The sequence below is a fragment of the Acyrthosiphon pisum genome, chromosome X, assembly GCF_005508785.2.
Source record: "Acyrthosiphon pisum isolate AL4f chromosome X, pea_aphid_22Mar2018_4r6ur, whole genome shotgun sequence".
Taxonomy (NCBI): domain Eukaryota; kingdom Metazoa; phylum Arthropoda; class Insecta; order Hemiptera; family Aphididae; genus Acyrthosiphon; species Acyrthosiphon pisum.
In genome coordinates, this window is record NC_042493.1 from 87,896,611 (window position 1) to 87,923,014 (window position 26,404).

Sequence of the window (26,404 nt, forward strand, 5' to 3'; positions counted from 1 at the left end):
CGTATGTTATCAGTTTTTTTTTCTTTCGGCGCCTTAAATAGCTTATTTTCTATGTACTATGAAATATGTGCTATGTGTCGACTTTATTAATATAAAAAACGGTACACAAAAGATAGTACGCATAAAAAGTGATCACTACAACAAGATAACACTTAATAGTTAATTATTCGTATTACATCGATTATTTATATCACCATTTGCACTGCTTTTTAATAATATTTTTATCATCTCAATATCAGACCGAAGAGCTAAAAAAGTGCCACCCCGTAGTATAAACTGTACTTTTCGGATCAGAGTTGTTTAATTACCTGAAATTATCTTGAATCGTATTCGTCAGTACTCAATAGTAAGTTCCACCCTGTACAGTTGTTATTGTTATATAGCCATATTATTTTCACCTTAGTGTAATAATTGTATAATCAAATGCATCGAGCACTTTAATAGTTTAATTCGATTACGGTATGAATGCAATGTATACGATAACCGCGGCGAACGGCGTGCAAACAAATTATGACTCGTAAATTCGACGTGAACAATCTATCTCCCGAAAATAAGTTTTAAACGATTCTTCGTCTACTAACGTAGACGATTGTACCTACCCATGTGACTTATCACTTTGTGAGTCATGAGCCAGACGTGCACACAACACCGATGACACATCGTACAGACCAAATGATAATGAATAATAATATATTATTGTGACTACCGTTCCTGTATAATATATATGTTATTCAAATTTAATAGGTACCTAAATCTATACAATGTATAGATAACAATAATTATCTAATGAATGAATGGACATCTGGAAGTGCCCATATTATTATTATTATTAACTCTCTGATAGGAATAGGTGGTCAACAGAGGCGAACATTATCGACCAATAATCGCTACTGCAGCCATTTATTACCACAATTATAATAATATGTTATAGGTACTATAATATGCGTCATGACCTGCAAGATAGCATTATATGCCTCAGCTTCTTATAGCTATTCAATATGATACGACGTCAAGACGAAGCCGGTGTACCATCGATTCCTTTATTATCAGCGTGTGTGTGTGTGTGCATAGCGCATTGTAATATACTAATATTGTCTCTACATTATATACGATAATAATAATAATATGTATGGGTATGATGGACTGCTGCAGAGTATAGACGCGCAAAAACCACACCGTCGCACACGCGCCGTGGGCCACCGCCGCCGCCGCCGCGTAATACATAATAATATAATATAATATTATTATATATTGTAAACCTGACCTACCAGGCACGGTAATAATAATATTCATGTGCTGCATGTATACCTATATCGTATACAATATGTAATATATATATATATAGTGATGATATTATCGCGAGTGATATGCGACAACCGAAGTTGGCGAGGTGAAAAAACTCGGCTGCAACGCGTACTTACACATTATATACCTACATACCCGTAGAATGTATACAGGCACTCGTATACCTTTATATATTCTCATTCGGTTCGCGGAGCGCACTGTACCAGCGGGTGGTTAGATCCGGTAAAGGTACGTCACATTATAATAAATAATGTAAAATATTATATAGGTATACCTATACGCTCTCGCGAGAGCACCTGCCACGGCGCGTTACCACCGACGACGACGACGACGACGACGACGACGCGACCATATTATTATTATTATACATTACAGATATACCTCGTGCACGCCCGGGAACAATAATAAAATATACCTATATAATATAAATAATAATAATATGTGTAACGCGCATAATAATATAATATATAAAATGCCCCAGGACGGCCCTAAAACTCGCAGGCTCGCATATATATATAATACGTACACGTAAGTGTGTGTGTGTGTGTGTGTGCGTATAAATATATATTATACGAATAATAATCTTTCTCTCTCTTTCTCTCTCTCAGCCAAGAGAGAAAAAATGCCCCGTTTTCCCGAGAAACTGCCAATCTGATTGATGATGGTCCGCCTGTCCATTTAACGGTTCGCTTGGTCCGTTCAATATCGCGCGTATACACCACGACGTGTATAATATTATATATTATTATATATATATATGTATATATATTGTATAAATAATATTCTATAAGTATAATATATATATATATATATATTATGTGCAACAACGCAGACTGCCGCACTGGCGGCGGCGTTTTTATTTTTGCCGCCTGAAATTGCTTATGCATGCGCGAAAGGGCTCGGCCGAGTGCTGATGTGCTCTCCCGCAGTCGCGTCCCTTAACTGCACACGCACACTGACGCACCGCAAGTAGATTAAGGCTTGACCGTTCACTCTCCGACTCTCGTCGTTTATAATGGTGTATAATGTTTTATATATTATAAGATATTTATAAGATAAAACGTACCTATATTATAATATCGTATGTTGAAATGCAGGAAAACCGCATGAAAAATTTCCGACGAGCAGACGATCTCTCCGCGACGTATGAAATCGAAATTCGAGAAAACACTTGTTAGATAATATTATTATTATGGATATATAGGTACACGGATAGGACACATTATGTATTGAAGTGTGATCAAAGAGCAAACTATAGTTACCAAAGTGGTTATGTGTAGTTATAGTGTAGTTATTAAAGCATGGTATCACAACATACCGCGTGATAAGTGAAACCTGCACAATACGCAATCATTTATATAAACTAATTTACAATGTTCGGACTTATCTAGATAATTATTTGTTTATCTTTTATCTTATCTAGATAAATAGTTACAAGGTATCTAAACGTTCGTCTTAGATAATTTTTTTACTAATCTAAATAAATTCATTTTAGATACATTTTTTGTTGATAAAAATCGGGAAATTGTACTAAATTTTTAAATATTTATACAGATTCTCAAACAAAGTTTATGGTTTATAAATAATGTAGGTAATTATTTTTATTTATATCATTATTATTATTATTATGTTCTTAGTGCCCAACTAAAATATACCAACATTTATAAGCATTTAAAAAATAATTGTATCTTTTTTTCATCTAGATAAAAAAATACTTATGTAATCCGAACACTGCTAATTTATTTAATACATTTAATAATAATTTAAAAGCTATACAAAATAATAGGTAATTATTAATTACAATGGTTAATAATAATAAAATCATAATAATATAGAAATTCATTTTTTAGCTAAAAAATTATCAGATTATGGGTTGATGAAAAATCGCCTTTATCGTATAACCAGTACTATTACCGCAAATAACCATTACAGTAACTAGTAGACTCTACGTTCACAGTATACCATGTTTATTAGGTGTAGTCATGTCCTATTCCATGTACACATAATATAATGTATATTATCTATGTGAATATTATTATCGATATACCTTAGCTCAATTCAGAACACCTACGGCCTTCACGTCAGATAGTTTTTCTAATTTAAAATTAGCTACAATTATTATACACGATGTATATCAAACTAGTCTGAATATTATGCCTTAAATTACATGCGTTTAGAGAACTAAATTACCGGTGGGTTTCAGCATCTTTCGCCGATCTATAACGATTTTCATTTCAAATGCAGCCATTATATTATTAAATAAAAACGTCCTTGTCAATGGGTGTGTATTTATTTGTGTCAGTGGCACACGGTACGTGGGGGGGGGGGGTGTTCAAACTCTCCTTTGTTGGATTTTTTTTATTACAGTTACCCATAGATGATTTTACATAAAAATTGAAATTAAGAAAATCGTATATATATATATAATATATTATTATATAGAATACATTTTTAATGTTATCTCTCCCATTAAAATATGTGTCTGGTAAATTGTTGCAAATCAGTTGCAATATATTGGCACTAGTTTTAAGTCGATAGCTAAAAGTCACCATGCCAAATTCACGAACGAGTACGCCACTGTGGTCAGTGTCTTTAGAATATTTAATATTTATACTTGAATATTTATACTTAATATGTTTTCAAAATTACCACATGATATAATCAACATATACTATTTAATATAAAACCAGTAATAATTTCTATAACAACTCTAACGAAAACTATATGTACAAAAAGATATTATTCAAAAATAAATTAGAAATCTAAATGAGCAAATATTAAATATTATGGTGAAACCCACCCACATTATATCTCTTCCACGTTTTTTAGTTCCATAGATTGTCCAGCATTATAAAAAACAAAACATTTAAAAATGTTATAATTTTTTTGTGGAAAGTAAAGAAATAGCTCTTTACCGGATTGAAAAGATACATTTCTTATACAGAGTTTACGCCATGTTTGTTCTCGACAGCAACTTATTTTTTTTCGAATGCGGTTTCTTTAAAAAAAAACTTTGATTTATTATGTACTTATTATTAAATTCATTTTTTTGCACTCATAAAGTTTCTCTGCGAATCGACTAAATTAATAATGTGTTTGTTTTATAAGGATGTAGTTTTCTTTTTAGTTTTGTTATTTTTATTAAAGCATAGGTATCAATATAAGGCGTACTTTAAATATTTTAATCAGCACAACATTATTATAGGTGAATATTGGCTATTATTGTGTATTTAATTTAGTATTATATACATATATTTTTTTTTTAAACGGTGTTTATTAAGTACCTAACTAATACTATGTGTTTAGGAATAATGTTTATGTATTATTTATTGTATTGACCATCCATGATTATAATTTGGCCATTAGCATTAAGGGGAATAATATATTCATTCAACGCTATAAAATATAATATGGTACAACATAATATAGGGTTTCTATTCAACAACAAAATAAAAACACATTATTTTACAATTTGACATTGTACATTTTTACAACTATAGTTCATAAACATCACGTACATTCGTACCAGGAATCGTTTACAATGATTAAAATACAGACGACTGGTTTGCGATTAACAGATCACCGCGACCGTCTACCCTAAATAACATTTTAATTTGACTAATGTGTACTATAATTGAAGTGAGTACGCGCGTACCCATAACACATAATAATAATAAATAATAATAATATGTAGTTTGAAATAAAGTACACAATCATCGTTTGAAAATAAACGGCTGGCTAATGACCGTTCGGAATTCGATTTTCCGACACGTGTCCAAATAAATTATTATAATAATGATAATAATTGAAAAATAGTTTTGACTACTGTGTGTGTGTGTGTGTATACATATTATTATTATGTGTACGTTTGTGTGTGCATATATATATACTCATTTTGATTATACACTACAGAACGGGTATTTTCGTCGAACGCATATGTATATATCATATTCGTTATACGAACTCCGCGTGTATATTATGAATGAGAAAAAAAATCAATTTCTGTAAATTAAAAAGTGCCTTCTCTGTAAAGTTTTTTTTTTTTTTATTATTATTTTCAATACACGACCTCTCTCTGATTATCCAAATATATCCCTCTGACTCAAATTGCTCACAATGCGTTTTTGTTTTCGAAACAACCGTCATCGTCCCGAAATAAAGACCGTCCTGTTCATTGTTTCCGGGCATACCCAAAAGTTCCATAATATCCTCCGAAGGGCGTTTCGTAGTCGCGGGCTATCCAGTGTACAGCGCACATAACATAATGTACGTACCGCGTCTGTGTGACGTGTACTACCAAACGTCAATTTTTCCGATTTTTCCCCTCTCACCACACCTCCCTTTGCATTGTCGTCGTCGCACACACGTCTGATTCGTGCGGCGTACTTCCTACACGGAGTGCACTATTTATTTTTGCGTCTGTGCAATATAAATATAATAATATATAAATTTACTGCACGAGCGGTGCACATGGCCATTCTAAGCGACGGCTGCGGGGGCGTACGCGTGACGGCCGAACAACACGCGGAAAAACTCGTGGCTTGATCATATAAAGTTTGTTATATTATCGGGGCTTGCATTTGAAAAATTCCGTTTTAAGTTATTTACAATTATTAAAACGTTGCACGATTTTTGGGTTTATCGTTATTCAGAAGTAAAACGCTGTACAAGTTTTGCGTTTACCGTTATTCAGAACTCAAACGTTATATACAAGTTCATCTGTGTTTATCGCCATTTAGAATTAAAACGTTGTACAAGTCTTGTGATTTTTGCTAGGTATTTATAATAGTGATAATACCTATTAAAATTATTTATAATAAGTAATAACTAATTCGAACAGGTAATGGCCGGATACGGAACATAACATAATCCATTATGATGTCCATATGCATGAAATAATTAATATTTCTATGAGATCGATAAAACTTTTAAATACCTAAATGGATTTTAAATAATTTCGTTTTGCGTTATTTTTCGTTCAATGAAATTCTATAAATTAAATTCTATACATTAAATTTTGCGATATTTTTTGTTTAGTTATATTCTATAAGTTACGTTTTGCGGTATTGAATTATTTTTGATTATCACTTTCCGCTATAATTACGTTTACAAATTTCAATAGTTTTTTTGTCAAATATAACATTATAATCATAACGTTTGCAATTATATTATGATTTAGCTACACGGATTTTAAAGGCAGTCAAGGTAAAATTGGTCTACTCATAGTCCACGTACATCATCATATTTTCATATCATAATATACTATTAAAATAGCACATAACACTGCTACAAGCACAGGTACAATTTACAGTAGTGGAAAAGTGCGTTCGGACATGGGTTTTTGCGGGATATGTTATAGGGTACAGGACAATATAATATTATTATTATTTTTTTTTATTTGAGCCACAACTATACTAGGGTTATTGGCACACAATATTTACAACAGTCGTATATACGTTTACATTATGATATTAAAATATGTAACAGTGTGAATCTTACAACAGAAAATATGTCGGAGTATAATATTATTTATATAAGAAGAAATAAAAAATAAGCAAATAAAAAAAATAAAAAATTAGATAGATTAATAGTATTAAACATTTTAAGATTTTGTTGATGTTTTTTTGGACAGGTCCCAATGCTTCATATGAGTGTTCAAGTATATATTTTTAAAATATTTCTGCATAATTGCAACAGTTAAGTATTACATATTTGACTGTTCGAACTTTCCCGCAAGTTAAATATTGTTCCGGTTCTTTTCGTCTCATATAGCCTTGTGTTAGCCAAGTATGTCCTATTCTAAGCCTGTTGATTATAAAATTGTGACGTCTTTTATGAAGGAACGTTGGCCAAGGATTTATAGAAAGTTTTGTTTCATTGAGATTTGTTTGTAACGTTGTTCCACTGTTGTAGTTTCAGGCACCATATGGTTCCATTGATGTCATTCGATAAACATATTTTGGCTAAGGTGGCTTCAGATGAATTTATGGCTCTTTTGGGGTAGATGTCATATAATATATTATATATTATGTACAGGATCATTATTTGATCGTGAATATAAGTATACCTGAAACCTTTTTGTAAATGTTTCTTTTCGTTTTTAAAAACAAATATATAGGTACCGATCGTCCTAAAAAGTATCTTGTAACATTGTAAAATGTATTGTTGAACAGGTACGTCTTAGAGGACATAATTCAAAAAATCCTTATATTCCCTAAGATAACCTTGCCTGGTTCACGGTAAACGAATCAGCCTTTTTATGACGTATAGAATAAGAGAATGGCGAGAATACTACCTACTTAATGTTGTACCTGCAGGTTAAGTAAGTTTTCCCCGCAGCGCCAAACAGTTTAACAGCACGGCGTCATGATGACGCCGCGTCTAGACGCCGACTATGTCCGGACTGGCGTAGTCGACGCTATACTCCACGTCCTGACGCTGTAGGGAAACCGTACCTGATACCTTATATTATACCTATAACCTCATACCCTTTTACCGATATATTGTTTGGTTCACAAGTATATTGCGAACCAAAAAATGATATAAACTGTTTAGTAGTGTGCGTCGTATTTTTTTTTTTAGTATTGATTTAGTAAACACTCGTGGCAAAATAATGAAATACAAATAACAAGGTAGGTAGATAATAAATAATAGTCATTAAAAACCGTATTGTTATCAAAAATAATTCTTCTTATGTCATCAACATTTAAAATATGAGTAAAATATATTTTTACTTGAAGTATTTGGTTGATATTTCTCAGAAATGTTTATTAAAAACTCAATAATAGGTATTATACATTTGAAAATCTCATCATTATTAAAAATAGTTTAATGTCAAAAATACTGAAACACTTAGCTGATGAAAGTTTGTTTTAAAGTTATTTTAGGTTTATTAAAACTTTAAAACGATAAATACACTTTCGTCTAGGTAGTTAGATATATAATATTATAATATTTTGATTATACAAATTCCATAACAACTTCATAAAATCATTTAATCAGTAGGTAACTTGCGTCCAAATAATATATACTTGAACAAAATTTGTTATGCGGAACGCAACTAGTTTTGTCCGAACAGAATGAATGTGATGTGATGGACGAGGAAGTTTATCCCCTCGCACCCCGCTCCTACAACTATTCTACTGTCTACTATACTATTATTATTATATAGTACTTTTATACTAATACTTCCGCTGCTGCTAATACCAATACTACTGCAGCTACTACTCCTACAGCTATATACTATACTACTACAACGACTATGCCTCTAATACATGAGTATTTCCACTGCGAATCGCATAATACTCGTTACGACGCGCAGACCTCGTTCTAAGCTGATTTATATACTTGAATGGCTACAAAGTTAAACTCGGCGTGCGCCCGTCCGCATTTTGAATGGTGCACTGCAGTGTATAGGTATATACGGTGTATATATTATATATATAGCTGCCGCTATATTTTCGTCTTCGAACCATTAACTAATAGCGTTCTGAAAGCGCGCTGGTGAAATCCATTTGCAATTTACGATAATTTAATTCGGCCGTATATATCAGACTTGTTGTTCCGCACGGGAATTCAAGATGGATACTGAAAACTCGCCGTGTGCGCATCACATCAAAAGTATATACATAGCATTACGCATATTATATAAAATGTACGGAAAAACAGTAACTCTATATTTGAGATGCATTAGCAATATGTCTATATATATTATACTGTGTTGTATATGTATAATATTTTAACGTTATTCGATTATTAAATATGCATATGGACATCATACTCGGAGTATAACCAATAACTTATAGCATAATACATAAATATATACACAAATACTGCACACACTCACACGCATATATATACATGCATATGGCTGTGCGTTATATTATTATTTATAAGAAATCGATTTCGAATGGTTCATATAATATAGGATAGACAAAATAGAAAGACAAACAATTATTTAGTACCAGTGATTGACTGAATTGAAAAAATAAATTTTTATAGGATATTGGCGTAAAACAATACAAATACTGTATAGTTAATTGGATTGCACGATTCACGATTTATAATTAGGTATTTAGGTACCTATCTGGTAACTAGGTAATAAAGCGACTTCAATTTGTTAAAATATCTTGCACCATGCGGCATCGCTACTGAATAATCGCTCATTTAATGGCTTAAATATTCTCGGCGGAATATTTCATTATAAGCTGGTCTATACCATTGTCCTATTACCGACAGTATTTTATTGAAATTGTTCTGAGAAAAATAATTTACATTTAAAAAAAAAAATGATTCATTTTATTTCAATACCTAGATGAATGGTAGGTACTTAGTATAGTAGTATATAATATGAGTTAGGGTTTATACTTTATCATTGTTTATATTTTACATTGCAATATGTATATTCATTTTTATCAATTAAATATTTACATAATTAATTAATTATACCAAAACTTATTATAGTTTACTTTTGTAGTTCTGCGAGACATAGTAGATATATTATATATTTAATTGAATGGGTCCACTACGAATTAAATAAAATATATAATATAAAGTCAAATTGTAGCTTATATTTGTTTTGGTGGTTCAGGTACTAGCATTTGTTTAAGGGGACGTTATGTTCGAGGGGACGTAATGCTAACGCAGTGCCCCCTCCGGTTCTCGATACTATGGAAAAAAAAAGTTTCTAGCAGTTGGTGTAAAAATCATTTTAAAATGTCTGATAATGTATAGTCATAGTATACTTCTTATCTGATATTTATTTATCATAATTTATATTTAAAAATAAATTAAATATAAGATTTATTTCTAATATATACATAGATGTTGCAGAAAGGTAAGTACATTGAGTGTAATATTATTCGAGTAAGACCGGCTAGGTACCTACTTCTTTTTTCACGATATTAAAAAATAGGGTTTGACCAATAAAAAAAATATTCGTTTTTCATTGATTTCGCATCTAATAATAAATTCCTACAGTTTGTGGACAGTACTAACGCCTCGGAAATTCGGGACTTTATATTATTATATTTTGATCTGGACAAATATTGCTCATCCGGGTCCCCGCGCGTATTTAATCGTCGTCCGCAGCAGTAAATTAGCGCGCGTACAATAATAATAATATTCCGTTTACGTCGTTTGCATTGTCCACCGTATTCGGACTTTATTGAAATGTAAATTTCGTATCGCACACGCACCTCCCCCCCCCCCCCCCGCACACATGCACTCAATCACATTCACGATATAATATTACGAGCGTCCGAGTGTGAATAGTCGCGCGCAATATAATTTATAATCGTGATATTCTTCTATGTTATTATATTATGTTATTTTTATGTCGTTATTGTAGTGTCGTCCGCCGCCATCGAAATCCGTAGGTATAAGGCACCGGGCCGGTGTCGGAATGCCGACGCATACGCACCGCCGCCGCCGCGACAAAATGTATTCCCATAAATCGCGAGGTCGTATAAATAGCGGGGTGCATGCCGCCGCGGCAGACACTGTGGCCGCGGGGCAGCTGCATCCTTTCAAAAAAGAAAATAATATAATATATATCGCCGTTTACATCTACGCGTTTTATTTATTTATTTTTTTTTTGCGCTAAAACGACATTCGAGCAAAAAAAAAAATAATAATAATAATAATAACAACAAGTCGGGGTCGCTCGGTAGGTAGTTATATATATATTATAATAATAGTATTATATATGCCGCAGCACTCTCGAAACGAATCGCAGGATTTAAGCGCACGCGGCTCGCCAGCGGTAAGACGGAAACGTATATAGGTAGGTACCTATATAACATCATACCATTACGTGACCACGTCATTAAGTCTACGTGGATTATGCATCATTATGCTCTGCTCCGGCATCGTGAAGTATAACGCTATATTATAATATTATGTACCTATATAGTAGGTACGCATTATTGTAATTCCGGTCTCCGGAAGTGCGGTGCTTGTAGTCGAAAATATCATATTATACGCTGGTGCGGGATCGTCATAATAGGCGACAGCAGGGTGCGATAAGTTGTTTTCAGAACGAATCGGCCGATAAATCCACGTACGACTCGGCTTGGATTGATTACGGTTTTAATTTTGAAACGGATTTTGATTGAAATTTACTTCATTTTAATATTATGTTGTGTGTTTATTGTGTAAGTACTGCAAAGTGATTTTTAATACTACAAAAACTATATTATGATATCAAGTTATAAATTAAAATGTAAAAATACAATTTTTTAGAAGAAGTCAGCACGCTGTTATTGTTTTGCCTGTCTTACTCGCAACCCACTCGCAACGTAGCTAATTTGAGTCCAGACGAACCCAATTTCGTATTGTTACATTTAATATTAGAATTAGATGTCCTATTAGAATACTTGCGGGTAATAATATGTTATTGTCTAGGGCACTCCGTGGGATTTTATTGATATTTTAATTTTTAAGTGTGTTATGAGTTTATGACAACTTACTATTATGTCCCTAATATACTATGTAAAATATAACAATTTTAAAACCCTTATAATTCACTCTAAAATTGGAAAATAACATGATTACCATTCAATTGAATCATACCCATAAGTCAATTAATTAATTTAATATTATAACACAAAAATAGTTCTGATGAATTGCAATGTTTGCGTGGGTTAGAGATAAGAACAAATTGTGAGCTGATATCCTCTACACTTGGCATTGATATTTCAGTTACAAAACAAATTACACAATTTTAACCGATTAAACGCAGTATAAGTACCTAATGAATTCCAGATGAGTACCTAATGAATCAAAATCTGTTTTTAAAATTAATATCTATCTACTACAGATCCCACTCTGTTTTGTCAGTCAAGATAATAGGTATTTTCACTTCGTTTTGAGTGGTTTTAAAACCTAAAATAGTGATGACCATACTTTATCATGTTCCTAGCGGATGATTGTCACATGCACTATGCACCAATTAAAAACGAACCATTATTCATTCGAGTTATTCGACCTTTTATAGTGGTGATATGGTTGCAGATTAGATGCACGCAAACTAATGTTATAATTTATTGCACTACGCTGAAATTGTAACAAAATACCATCATACCGTCAATATTTGCCAATCATTTTTCATTCCGAAGGTGCACGGATGGTAGAACTATAACATCCTGATAAATCAAATATGCTAAGCTCCCAAACCCGATTTCAAAATGTTCAAAAACTACCAAAATAAAATCTTATTATTACCTACCTATTATTTTATAAGATGTATTGTCCGCTGACTGACATATTGTATAAATAGTAAAACGTTTTGAAGTGAATTTTATACAGTGGTTTTTTTATGGTATCCTAAGAGTTTTTCCTGAAATACTCAATCATGTTTTTTTTATAAATTATCATTTTTAACAAGATTTTTTTTTTAATTTACTACAGAATAATCTATCGATTTATGTTCACAGTTTTCAATATTCGTGTGTGCTTATAATAATATAATATTCAGATAAGTACCTACCTACCTACGTATTTGTGGTAAAGTGCGCGGCGCATAACGCATCTTGGCGAGAGGGGAGGTGGGTACACCAATTCAACGTGGAGCGATGGCATGTAATAATAATAATAATAATATGTGTGTGCGACGATCGTATATATTTTATATAATTCATATACCAGATACCTATACAAACATATTGTATGTATATTTTGTAGCGACGCAATTTGTAATTTTAATGGCGTTCTTCGATCCGTTTTGGTGTGTAAATGTGTACACAGTATTATAATTTTATTTTCGCGAAAACGTTTGCTATATGTAGGTAGGTAATACCTACCTAATACCCATGGTATGCTGAACGCATACTCGTGTCCTCCACGTCGCCCTTCCGAGGGGTCGTGCGTACATGTGTGCGTGTCACACATAGAGCTTTTTATTTTTTTATTCCACACGCTTTTCGATTTTTTTTTACTCGCGCTCACTCACACACACACACACACACACACATATACACAAACGCACAAAATTTACACCTACACGGTTTTATTACGTTATTATATATTTTAATATGATATTATTATAACGAGCGAATTTCGAATAATTACCGACGACGACCTCGTATATCTCCTCTCCACGCGTATTATTAACAGTGCGAAGTAAAATGTAAATATGAGGCTTACAATTATTGTGCGAAATATACGCAGCACGAAAATTATTTTATTATACACGTATTTAGTATTTACGTGTGCGTTCAATATGATATTATTGTAGCATGTGATGCGTATGAAACGACGAAAAATAATACGGAAACGACGACGTCCCGTCCAATCTATCGATTTATTTGTCGTATTCTATAATATATTATATTTCTATGCCAGATGAACCATTACGAAAAAAAAACCTAATCCCAAATCGTGGACTACAGTCGGTATATTATATAATATTATACAACTACCCGGCAGGGTAAAAATAAAAGAGTGCCTTAAACTGCATACATAGGCAACGCAATATGAGAAAATTAGCTGAGAATGATTACAGGAAGCAACACAATTTACGAGTACAATTTCTCGAGGAAGCACTGCAAATTTTCAGTCAAATAATGAGGTTTGCAATCACAATAATCTATTTGGAAATCTCACGTAGTTGTGTATGCTACAATATATTATTACTATACTATATCAACATTTTATTAAATAATATTCCCCGCGGCCCGCATTACAATGCACTATCCGACACCAATGACAATAATTTGCAACCAATGGCAACCATTTATAAACATATAAACTTATTTTATAAAATAACTAGCTGATCCCACTCAATTTGTTACCTGTAAAAAATTACAACTTAACAAAATTGTGATTGTCCAACTTTCTTTTGGGTGTAGCTTGTTGCAATAGCAACTATTTATAAACAAATATTTCCATCGTTAATCTCAAATTCCAGGTTTGAGCACCTCACTGGGCTACTATTGATCGTAGAGTGATAGCCTTCCTCGATAAATGGGCTATCCAACACAAAAATAATTTATCATTTCAAACCAGTAGTTCTTGAGATTATCGCGTTCAAAAAAACAAACTCTTCAGTTATATAATATTAGTATAGATTAAAAAAATAAAAAAAAACATAATTTTAAAATTAATATTTCCCGAAATAATAATATTATTGTCAAAAAATGAGTGAGAATCCACCAAAAACACTCTGCCATAGGTACTCCGTGTGAAAATATTATTGTACAATTTTACACGTCACCTGTTGTAGTCTGTGTATGTATAATATCTAGAATAATAGACCTATATCATGTATTCAATATTTTAATAATTTACTGAAGAAACCGTATGTTGATGATAAATTTTGGACGGTAACAGACCACAATAGACGAAGGATATCGTTGTACGAATGCACGTTGCAGTACCTATATGCAGTTATGAAAACCCCCGGCACAAACGATTCAGCAAATAGTTTATAATAATATTATATTGTCACGCGTGGCATTATTCCGATTCCTCCATCCCAAACAATATAAAACACCTGTGACTTTTACTAGGTTGTCGCCCGACCTGGGTGACATAACAACTTATATAAAAGAATACAAACGTTTAATTAAAAATACACATACAAATCTCAAGATGAAACTGCTAATTTACAAAACTCTCTTTCAACCCATATTGGACCTGTGGACTTCAGCTATTCGGGATTGCTACAAAACGAACGCATAATACATACAATTCGAATCTTCCAAAATAATACCCTCAGGAAATTAACTAAAAATAGTCTACTCTTTATATTTATTCACAGCCACATACCTACACTATTCATAAACATCTAAGAATAATGTCAGCGCGCGATGAAGCTAATTTGGTTTTCTAAAAGATTTCACATCAACCTACCTCCCCATTCTTACACCCTTATAAACAATGTATCCTCCTATTCCATTCAGGAAATCCTCCCTGTAATGCTTTTACCAAAAATATTGTCTCGATCTTCTGAAATAAATGAGTGAAATAATATTATAACATTAATTTCACTAAATAATTATTAAAAATGTATAGGTATAGTGACGCGCAGTGTCGTCCTTTGACGGGTGGCTATATTATTCCGTTCAAAAAATCATATTATTACATACCTATAATATTATTGTGTTATATTTAACACATATTTTTTGTGTTGTCCTCGTATTATATATGAACATTCTGAATAAATACCTACTGTAAAATACATCTTGAAGAAAAAATATTATTATTTTGTCACGCGGAGATAAACCTTTTAAGACGCTCGCTGCAATAACGATTCGCAAACATTTAATTGTTTGGCCGGTCACCCGAGCCGAGTCGCAGTTATACACACGAACACAACACACCGTCCACATTTCAGGATCAAACGTAAAAAACCGGGGAACTCGCCTCTGCAGCTGCAGTATATTTATGATAAATGATAGGACGGTGTCAAGAGAGTGACAATTTAATTCAATGATAAATCATTGTGTACGAAAAGCGATTCTGGGCGAAGGACTGAACGATAGATCAAAATCTATTTCGATGTATACACCGTACTATGTTATATTATTACATTGACCTATATTATTATTATTAGGTTTTTCTTAATTATTCGAAAGGTGAAACTCATTTTTGTCAAAAACATTGCATATTATATAGCTTCTAAATATAGCCATTATCAACGTACCGTATAATTGTATGAATATAAGTTCGTGTCATAGACATATCATAAAATAATATATAGGTGATAAATAATAATGGTATATAATATCTACAAAGATAATATCTAGGATTGTATAGTTGTATATATAAATAACTTAAAATAAGTTTTAATGTTTTGAAAATGTACTGGAGTATAGAAAATATAAATATATATATATTTTTTTAAGCTACAATAAAATCGATTGTATCAAAAAGTGATGTCGCGTTTTTCAAGTTTTTTTTTGTAGTTTTCTACAACGATTATCAAGAAAATAACCGTACACTTTTCTACATTAGACTCCTTAAAGTACCAACATTATAAAATGTGTTACTAAATGTGTTTAAAGATTGGAACAGTTAATCGTCTGTTCCAAAACGTTACGAAACCAAAAAAAAAAAAACACATTACAAAAACGCAACTCGTAAAAATACCAAAATATTCCTAGGTCAGCTAGAAATCTAAAATATTAATTGATTCCTAGTTTCTTGATTTTAATGTACATTTCGAACTTTTCCCGTAGATAAATAAAAGAGATTTAACGCGCTTGACTAATGTTTACTTAATTTTGTGGCCCACGATTGGTCCATTACATTTCACTATTTCAGTGAACCATTATTGATCAAGTTTCTATGCAACCCGGCATAATACATAATAATAATTCTATATAACATGTATAATATTTATGTCATAAAACGATGTATTATGTACATACTTGTAATTTAAGTACCTGTTCTATGCAATGTTGTAGGTACACACTTGTGATTCTTAAAGCAAATACATATAACAAACACAGGTGTATTTTCATATTGTTATCTCTATATTTTATTCCAATAAACAAATACAAAATCGTAATGTGCAAGAAAAATTTTGTTGTATATAATCACGATAATGCGAACATCATTATGATATAATAATATGACAAAAATCAATTGGGGAAACGTCAATGTGTGTTCATTTTTTTTAATTCAGTACGTCTATCGTAACTATATAATATGCAATTTTTAGAATCGCATTGGGCCACAAATCAATACGGTATATACAACTAGTTTTATGTACGCAATTTTATTGTGTTCGATGTATAATATAATATGATTTGATTGAAGTCAAATTAACAACCATAATATACACAACATCACATAATATATCCACACATAGACACACATATATATATATATATATTGTAACGTACACAATACGTAAAATATATTATGTGTGTTTATTCGTTTTAAATTTTTAATGAGTTTTTCGATTAGGTCGTAACGGAGCACATAATATTTTAATTACGGCGCATTTCCAACGATCGGGAACAGTGTATTGTTGTGTTCTATCTATTGATTCTATATCGGTAAAATATTCATGAAAATAATAAACACACACGTGTGGGAACGTATAGGAACTATATGTGTTAATAAAATAAATAAATAATAATGTATTGTTGATTTTACCATCAAAAATCAAAACATTTACATTAACTGTACGTCCGAACTGTATAATAGTATATAAACAGATGAACTACTTGGATCTGGTAATTATAATAATTAATTAAAAATAAATTATGTAATATTATAATATTCTGGCGTATAATCTATATAATATATATAAAAATGAATGTTTGTGGGTGTGTCCCCCTTATGAATTCATAAACCGTTCATCCTATTTCCATGCAATTTGGTACAGAGATAGATTAGACCTATGGGAAGAAGATAGCCTAATTAAAAAAGGGTAAATTAAAGGTCCGACCCGGGGAGATGCTCAATCGGGATTTTGAGATTTACGGTGGAAATGTTTGTTTGTAAAATATGGTTGCTATTGTTTTTAATAATTATTATTATTATCAAAGCGATAAGCCTGTTGGCGCAGTGGCACTCCTACGTATTTTAGTACATAATGTCTCAAGTTCGAACCACGGTTTCGGTGAACCAACTGTTTGTATTGTTTTATTTTTTTTCCTATTTTTATTTTTTATATTTATACATATTAATGAAGGTTGAATTAAGTAAAAACGAAAACTTGGTATAACTTTGTTATTTCAGAGTTAAATTATACACTTACGTACAAACCACAAGGGGTCGGCGATCTACCACAGATAGATTGCCTACATCATAATATACTGCTGGGAATCTCACGGACAACGCCGGTCGGGGTGGTTATTCATTAAAATATAATATAATTTTAAATTTATACTTAATAAGATATTGCTTCAACAGCGTGTTACACCCAAAAGGAACAATCAGAATTTTTTTTCCGGTCATCGCTGGGTAATTCAGCTAGTATTTAATAATATTATATTATAATGTTTATAGCATATAAACGGGGTATATTCATTCACCATGATGGTAAAAAAAAAAATAGTCATGAATAAGGACGTTCTAGGTAGCATAGCTGTTTGTATTTACGTTTCGTAACTTTTATGCGCTTAAAAAATGATTACAGCGATGTCGACGACAACATTATTTTATAATAAAAAACGGCGAACCCGTGAGTAGCAATAATTATACAATATATAGGTCTATCCATATATTATATACATACGGTTTTATCACAATAGACGCATAATATTATCATTGAAATTATTTTCCACGCGTTCGCAATACGCCTCTTGTAATAATAATAATAAATTATTCGACGACAACGAATTCCGTATAGGTAGGTTCCTTATCTATGAAAATCACGGTACCCATACATAATAATGTAGACGATCTCCCGAGGACTTCCGGACGTCGAACTCGATTAGCGATGGATTTACGACGAACAAGAACAATGCGATACCGGTGTGCCGGGCGACTCCGGAGCGGTGGTGCGCGGAGGGGCGGGGGAGAAGAGTGACAGAGGTAAAAAAAAAAAAAAACCGAAAACGCACACCACCTACGTATTCTTTGTGGGCAGACCGTGGAAGGGAAAAATAAATAAAATGAAAAAAAAAAAAGGAAGAAATAATAAGAAGGAAGGGAAAAAAATATTATTTCCCATCGTGTAAATACGATATATATATATATGCGTGTGCAGGTATACATTGGTATAATATATATATATATATGCCTCAGAACGGGGCGGCGGCAGTATAGCACCACGCTGTGAATTTATATCCCGACAAACGCATTTTCTCGCGGACTAAGTATTATATTATATATACATAATAATATAACAATATAAATATATATATATATACGCGTGACCGTGATTGATGCTGCCCCCGCGTGTACCCGCGGGCCGGTACACATTATATACGCTGCACACATATATATATATATATGCTCGCAGGTAAATACGAGCTGGTAGGTTAGGTTCCTATATGATAGCTGATATATATATACCAATTTATGTGTATTATAAATAGTTTGTACAATATAATATATGGTACGTATATAGGTACGTGTGATATTCACACACCCGCAACCCCGTCAGACACGCTGACACACACACACATACACGAAACCGGTCGGGTAATTTTTTCACCATCCCTTCACGAACGTATATAATATTATTATTATAATATAGTCTAGAAGGTACCTATGTAATATATTTACAAGGATATATTCGTGCGTGTGTCACCCTCTATTCGACGCGTACCTAATATTATTATGCATAGGTATAGTATATTATTATAACATATGGATACACACGGGCGTGGGTGTGCAGCGTGTATACACGTGTAGGGTTATTTATTTATTATTATTATTATTATTATTATTAATAATTTTAATATTTTATATACCTATCGTAAAAATTCTAATCGGCTGTCAGAGCGGGGCGAGTGCAGCAGGATCGCATCGGAATTGGGGCGGCGGAGATTTTTCTCAATGAAATGTCAAGCCGATGTGTTCGGCGCGGAACAATAGGGCGGACCGCGTGCATTAGAGAGGCGGTGGCCTCGGTGGTACGGCGGAGGGGGCGGGTGGTCGGTGAGAAAAGGTATTCCACACACACACGACCAACTATATGCTGCCAGCTGGCAATGTCTAACCCCTCGTCATCCCGCACCCTCCGACCCACCTCCACACTGCTGACATGGTCGTCGTCGTCGTCCCCCGCGCTCGACATCGCGTGGTGCGATTCATCTCGTGTGTATATGCTTGCCGTGTAATGAAGGTATTTTGTATACGGACGGCCGCCGGACAACCCCTACCTAGGTAGAAATTTATTTTATTATATATATATATATATGGTTTTTTTTTTTTTTGGCAACGATATCGGCGGCGGCGGTGTTTCTTATGTCGTGCAGGACGTATATATATACTCGTGCATGTGTGAGAGCGTGTACAGCGGGGGGGACAGCTCTGTATATAAAGTTGCACCTGGACTCCGCGATCCACGTGTGTGTGTGTGTGACCCTTTTTATCCAGTTTCCTTGCAGCAGTACGAAATAATGTAAGACGCTCACTCACACACACACACGCACTCATGCACATGTACATATAAACCATGACGGAGCGGCTCGGAGGAGGTAACGCGTTATCGATCAAAAAAATAAAAATAAAAATAAAAAAAATAAATAAAAGGAAACCGCGATTTCTCCGCGGGTGAGTGAGTGAGTGTGTGTGTGTGTGTGAGCAGAGCGTATATAGTGTGTATTGGTGCGAGGGGGCGACGCGGTATATATGGCTTCAGCAGACAGCGATGCGCCTTCTCGGAGAATAATAATAATAATAATATACGTATATTTTCCCACCCCCGCGCGAAGGAATGCGAAGGTCCCCGCGCCGACGATTTCATTCAGCCTTATACCGAGAATTTGTATTTTTATTATTTTTTTAAATAATCGGTCGCCGCGGTCAGAGATTAATGGCAACGCGTATACACACACACATATATATATATATATATGTGTGTGTAGATAATTTTACGCCCCTCGCTACACACACACACACCGATACCTATATTATGTCGTATATGCATTATAATTTTATGTTATATAAATGTATTATCGTAAGTATTTTATGTGCATAATGCGCGCACATACGATGCACCCGGCACCGCGGCCGTCCTACACCGACAACGTGAGCCATTAATAAAAATTATTATTAGGTAGGTGGGTCGTGTATAGGTACGTTTTTATATTTTCTTCTTTGCGCTCTTCTCCCATTACTCTTTTCGAACGACCGTCTCTCCGAGGAAACGAGCCCGTCGCAACGAGGCACCATAAAATTATTATTATAATACAATGCACTTAACTATATATATATATATATTGTTACTTTTGCCCTACTTTCGCGCTACGCTGGGCGCAGCAAAAATGCAAAATATTATAATAATGCATACACACATTACAATATTATATCGTGATTCGTGGGTACACACGTGACAGTTAGTCACGTTTTCGGTAAATATTATCGGTAACCAGGTTACCTGTATTACCTACTCTGCACAAGTGCTAAAACACCAGACATGTCTAAATAGGTTTTTCCTTTTTCGGCGTATTTTCGGAGCATTTTGAGTCCTCGGCCACACGGCCATCGGGTTTTGTCATGTAGTGCTTTTTGTTTGCTTTGTTTTGATTGTTCTGCACTGTTTCAAGCGCTTAGGTTCTGCAACCAGTAAGAATGAGTTGAGGAATGATTTTTTTGTGAATTACGCTCCTGGGCTTACGAATGTTGAACTAAGGCGAGTCAGAAGTCAGAAGTTTTGGGAGGTTCTTCTGTTCTTCTGATGAAGTCGGAGATGTGATTGTGTGAAGAATGGATAATTTGTATTTTGATGGAGCGCATACGTATACGGAGCGCGGTACCTGTATACATATAATATTAAATTTTAATAGTGTTGTAATCGTGAACTTCTCACTTCGTAATTATACATAATCTTATGCCTAAATACTGTATTTCGATTTGAAGAAAACATATCATTTCAAAATAGTTTGACTCTTTTTAAGCTATTTATAGACATTTGAAATGTTCGATTTTTTTCAATTTATGATGTTAATAATTTTGTTTTTCGGTCAAAAAGCTTAAAAATATAATACAAGATACCTCATGAGATAATGTTCTTACTATAATTCCGTATACCAGATACGAGCTTAGCTCAGTTGGTATACGTATCAGCTCTTAATATTATTATTGTCATTATTGTAAGATAATTGAAATATGTTGAAATAAAATAAAAAAAATAAAAAAAATAATTAAAAAGAGTTTAGCGTAAAGCCACATTATTTTTTTATGAACGTTTGAAGTTAAAACTTTAACAAGATTGGATATTATTAAAAAAAAAACATATTATGGGAATTTTTTTTATATCTAAATTTAAATTTCGAGACATTTTGAAAGTTAAATGAAAAATATGTATAACAATTTTATATTTTCGTATAATTACATGAAATTATTATAATAGTATAGCTACTCACTAATCAGCTTATTGCTCGAATCAAACGTTCGCAGATAGTATAATACCCCATTGTACATATGAATGTGATACATATATTTTAAATGCGTATATGAAGTAGACTAATCGTTACTCTATAGCGATATTTTAGCAAGTAAAAATATGGCTGAGATCACAATATTTAAATCGTTATTAAAGTGTTGCCCATAATTATTATTTATTATAATACCTTATACTCATTAAAAAAATGATTGTTAAAAAAAAAAAAACAGTGAATCGTAAAAGAAAAATGTGAAATGGTGTATCATGGCTTACATTATTATAATCGTGTCGTTTTACAATTCCTAGAATAATATAAAAAATTAGCCACCTCAAATCAGTATGTTGACAAACTCACACTTTCAAATCAGAACTGGATTAAAATATTTAGTCAAGTTAAAAATTAGGTAAGTACCTATAGGTAATATTGTGTAGGGTTATAATATATATTATATGATGTTGTTTACTCGATAACTATAATATGTATAGTGAAGAAATCACTGGTTTCCAAGGTCTTTAAAGATGCCCCTTTTTTTTATGGATAACAGTAAGGTTGGCCAGAGTAAACTGCCACACCATATTATGTTCCCTAATCTCCAATCTTTATAAATAATAAATACTTGTATGCCTCCTACATGACTTGGAGCTTGAAAAATATGAAAAATTCATCTATTGGGTATGGGTATACTATTTTTCTTATCAGAGTTAGAAAATCAAATTTTATTTTTTAATTAAGTTAATTAGTTTATCGGTTAATTTTTAACGTCTTCTTTTGTGCACCCCTACATAGTAATATGAAGGTACGATGTAAATTTAATGTCCTTATCCCACACAGCATAAACATATTTCTTAACTATGGTAAAAATATTTTCAGAAAAATAATGTAATTGTCAAAATATTTTTTAAAGTTGCGTAAATAATTAGGAAATATTTTAGTTATATTCTTTGGCCAAGAAATTCATATTTTTTAAAATATTGTATAAAAACATTTACAAAACATTTTAATCATATATTTTTAAAAAACATTTTTACGGAAACTTTATAAAAATATTAAGCCAACATTTTCATGTAATCATATAGCACAATATTTTCTTATAATGAGAAGAAAATATTTATAAAATAATATTAGTCAAATATTCGTTATTCAAGCACTTTAAAATATTCACAAAATATCATCATTTCCCCAATCATTTAGCTATCATAGTTTGGCTGTACGTAGCTGTACGTAGATTGTGAATCTATAAGTCAGTCAGGACTTCTTTTTTCCTATATCATTATTATACACTGTACAGATATAAAAGTTGTATACGATGACATAACTGTTAATATACGATATAAACGCACACACTAAGCATGGACGTCGAAGACTTTTATACTTGTGTAGCATAATGACATATAAGTACAGTGGAACCTCGATAAGTCTAAAATATAGACAAATCGAAAAAATATAGTTTCATCTGAAGTTTGACTCATCGAGGTTCAGCTACTGTATAACAATAGGGTAGCAATCAAGTACGATTTCGTATCGAAAACAATAGTGCACCCTGACCCAGCAATAATATATTTTCACACCTAGGTATACGTAAATAATAATATATTGATACGTTTGCACTGATGTGGGATCCGCGATATGCTGCTGGAACAGTAAATTTCGACCCGGCGAATCGCAATTGACTACATATTTTTCTATCATAAAAACAATAAAATATTACATCACGTTTACAATATAAACAAAATTCATACTCGAGGAGTATAGATTCCTCCTACATTTTGCGCCTATTCGCCTACATAATATTATGTAAACCTATACAATATATATTATTGTACGCGACAGAGAATATCGGCCGAGGCGGTAGCCCTTTAGGATTGCGTTACATAACAACGCGATAATTGGTATTTTCGAATGGATTTTTCCGATCGATTTTCGGTCGCTCCACAGTTGCCCAACACGTTTTCCCCGCGGCGGCGACCTATACGTCTACCGCCACACACACACACTTTTTGATTGCAGGCCGGCGCCCATTGTTCTCCGATACCGCCGCCGTCACCGTGCATATAATAATATAAACGTACTCACATGTCCACACACACACACACGTATTATGTATATACATAATAATATTATAAGAATATTGTCCGCGCCGCCAGTGAAACGCGAGCGTATTAATTATTTTTGGTCCGCTGGCAGCAACGTGCGAGTGTGTGATGTAATAGTAATAATAATAATAATAATAATAATAATATAATATTGTCCATGGTCTTCAACCACCGCGTCGTCCATAGCATAATATAATACGCGTAAGGCCGTCGCCGGAGAGTGGAGACCTGCACCGTGTGTAAGTAATTTACCAAAGTTAATAACTTCTCTCGCGTGTCTCATAGCATAATATCGATATTTTCCCGTGGTCGCGCGTACTATATAATAATATTATATATAGGCACACTGCACACCAGCTCACATGATAATATCATAAGATCGTTCGTGGTAGGTATATATATTATTTAGGTACACGCTCGATATATAGTGCAGGCCTCGATGGCGCCAGACGAATTTTCACAGTCCTATTAGTTACGGCCGGTATACGCGTGTTAAACATATATATATATATATATATATACCTATACGTATATATAATACTGTCCTTGGGACGCTTTGTTTTTTTACAGTATATATTTCCTATCCGTCTCGCTCGCTCACGTCTCCTCTCTCGTTTTCCCTCCCGTTTTGACACTTACCTCTCCACACACCCCCGCCCCTTTCCGTGGTCACTATCGCGTATATCATATTATACGTCATACATAGTATTATAATATATACATGTAAGGCATACTGTACACCAATACCTAGGTATACGTGGCTATACCTGCACTACTACCTATATACACGTCTGTACTCGCATTATTATAACCGTCAGCCGTACGATCTGATATCGGTGCGTGAAACGCTCATTATTATTATTCAATATTATAATGTCACACACGTAGGTCAAGGGCCCCCGCTACAGCAGCAGTTGTAGGCGTTCGAACAGACACACGCGAGCACAATGTATCTACCTCGTACCGTATCAATACCTTGGGAAAAAAATTGTTCTTAACAAATAAAAAACCGATAGTACTGTCGATAGGATTGAAATCGCGCAGACAGACGAGCGGTGCAGGGTGTACCTGACCTGAGGTCCGCTCCGGATGAGATGCGTCCGACGAAACAAAACAAACGTCAAAACGGTTGACAACCCGAAACCCGTGACCTGCACCAAACGCTGTACACGTGTATTACTGCCGAAATGGAAGGGACTCGTAGCAAAATAAATTAACATATCATAACAATTACTGCAGTAGCCTCCCCAGCAGGAGCGACGCGAACATAAATCATATCACTACAAAATGCATTAACACAAATGCATTATACATATTGTACAAAAAACAATATATTATGGGAACGCGCGACATCGGTACCGGACAAGATGATTGTGCGCGGTATTGTTACACTTCGACACGAAAAACCGTACGTATCGCACGACAATCTTGATTTTATCTGATCACTGAACGGTCGACTAATATGACTAATGATTCAGATTCATACTAAAATTATAGACGTTGGATTTAGACAACAATAAACATTGAGATGTACCTATAGGTACGTCATGTAGTTTTATTCAATTTTCACTATGTCACTTTTATTATAGCACCATATCGGTGACAAAAATATAAATACTATTAATAATATCAATATAAAAAAAAAAAAACAACACAAACAATTATTTTTGTTCAACTTTTAGATCTTAAAGGAGCGATAAATGTATAAATAATGATATCACAATGGTGCGTGTATTCTTTTAAATTATTTGTAACGGAGAAACTCTTTATTGAAGAAAAAATGCTTCAATATATTTTCTGTTAGTGAAAATGAATATATTATAGTTAGTACTTGCCATCTCCACCCTCCCCCATCAAAAGAAAAAATTCCCAGTATTTTTTTAATAAAAGGAAAAAAAGTGGGCAAGTGGGTGTTGCTCTGCTGTACAGTAAGTTAAAAGTAATTAACTGTAATGGCTGGTGTTAGATTTGAATGCCATGATGTAATATCAT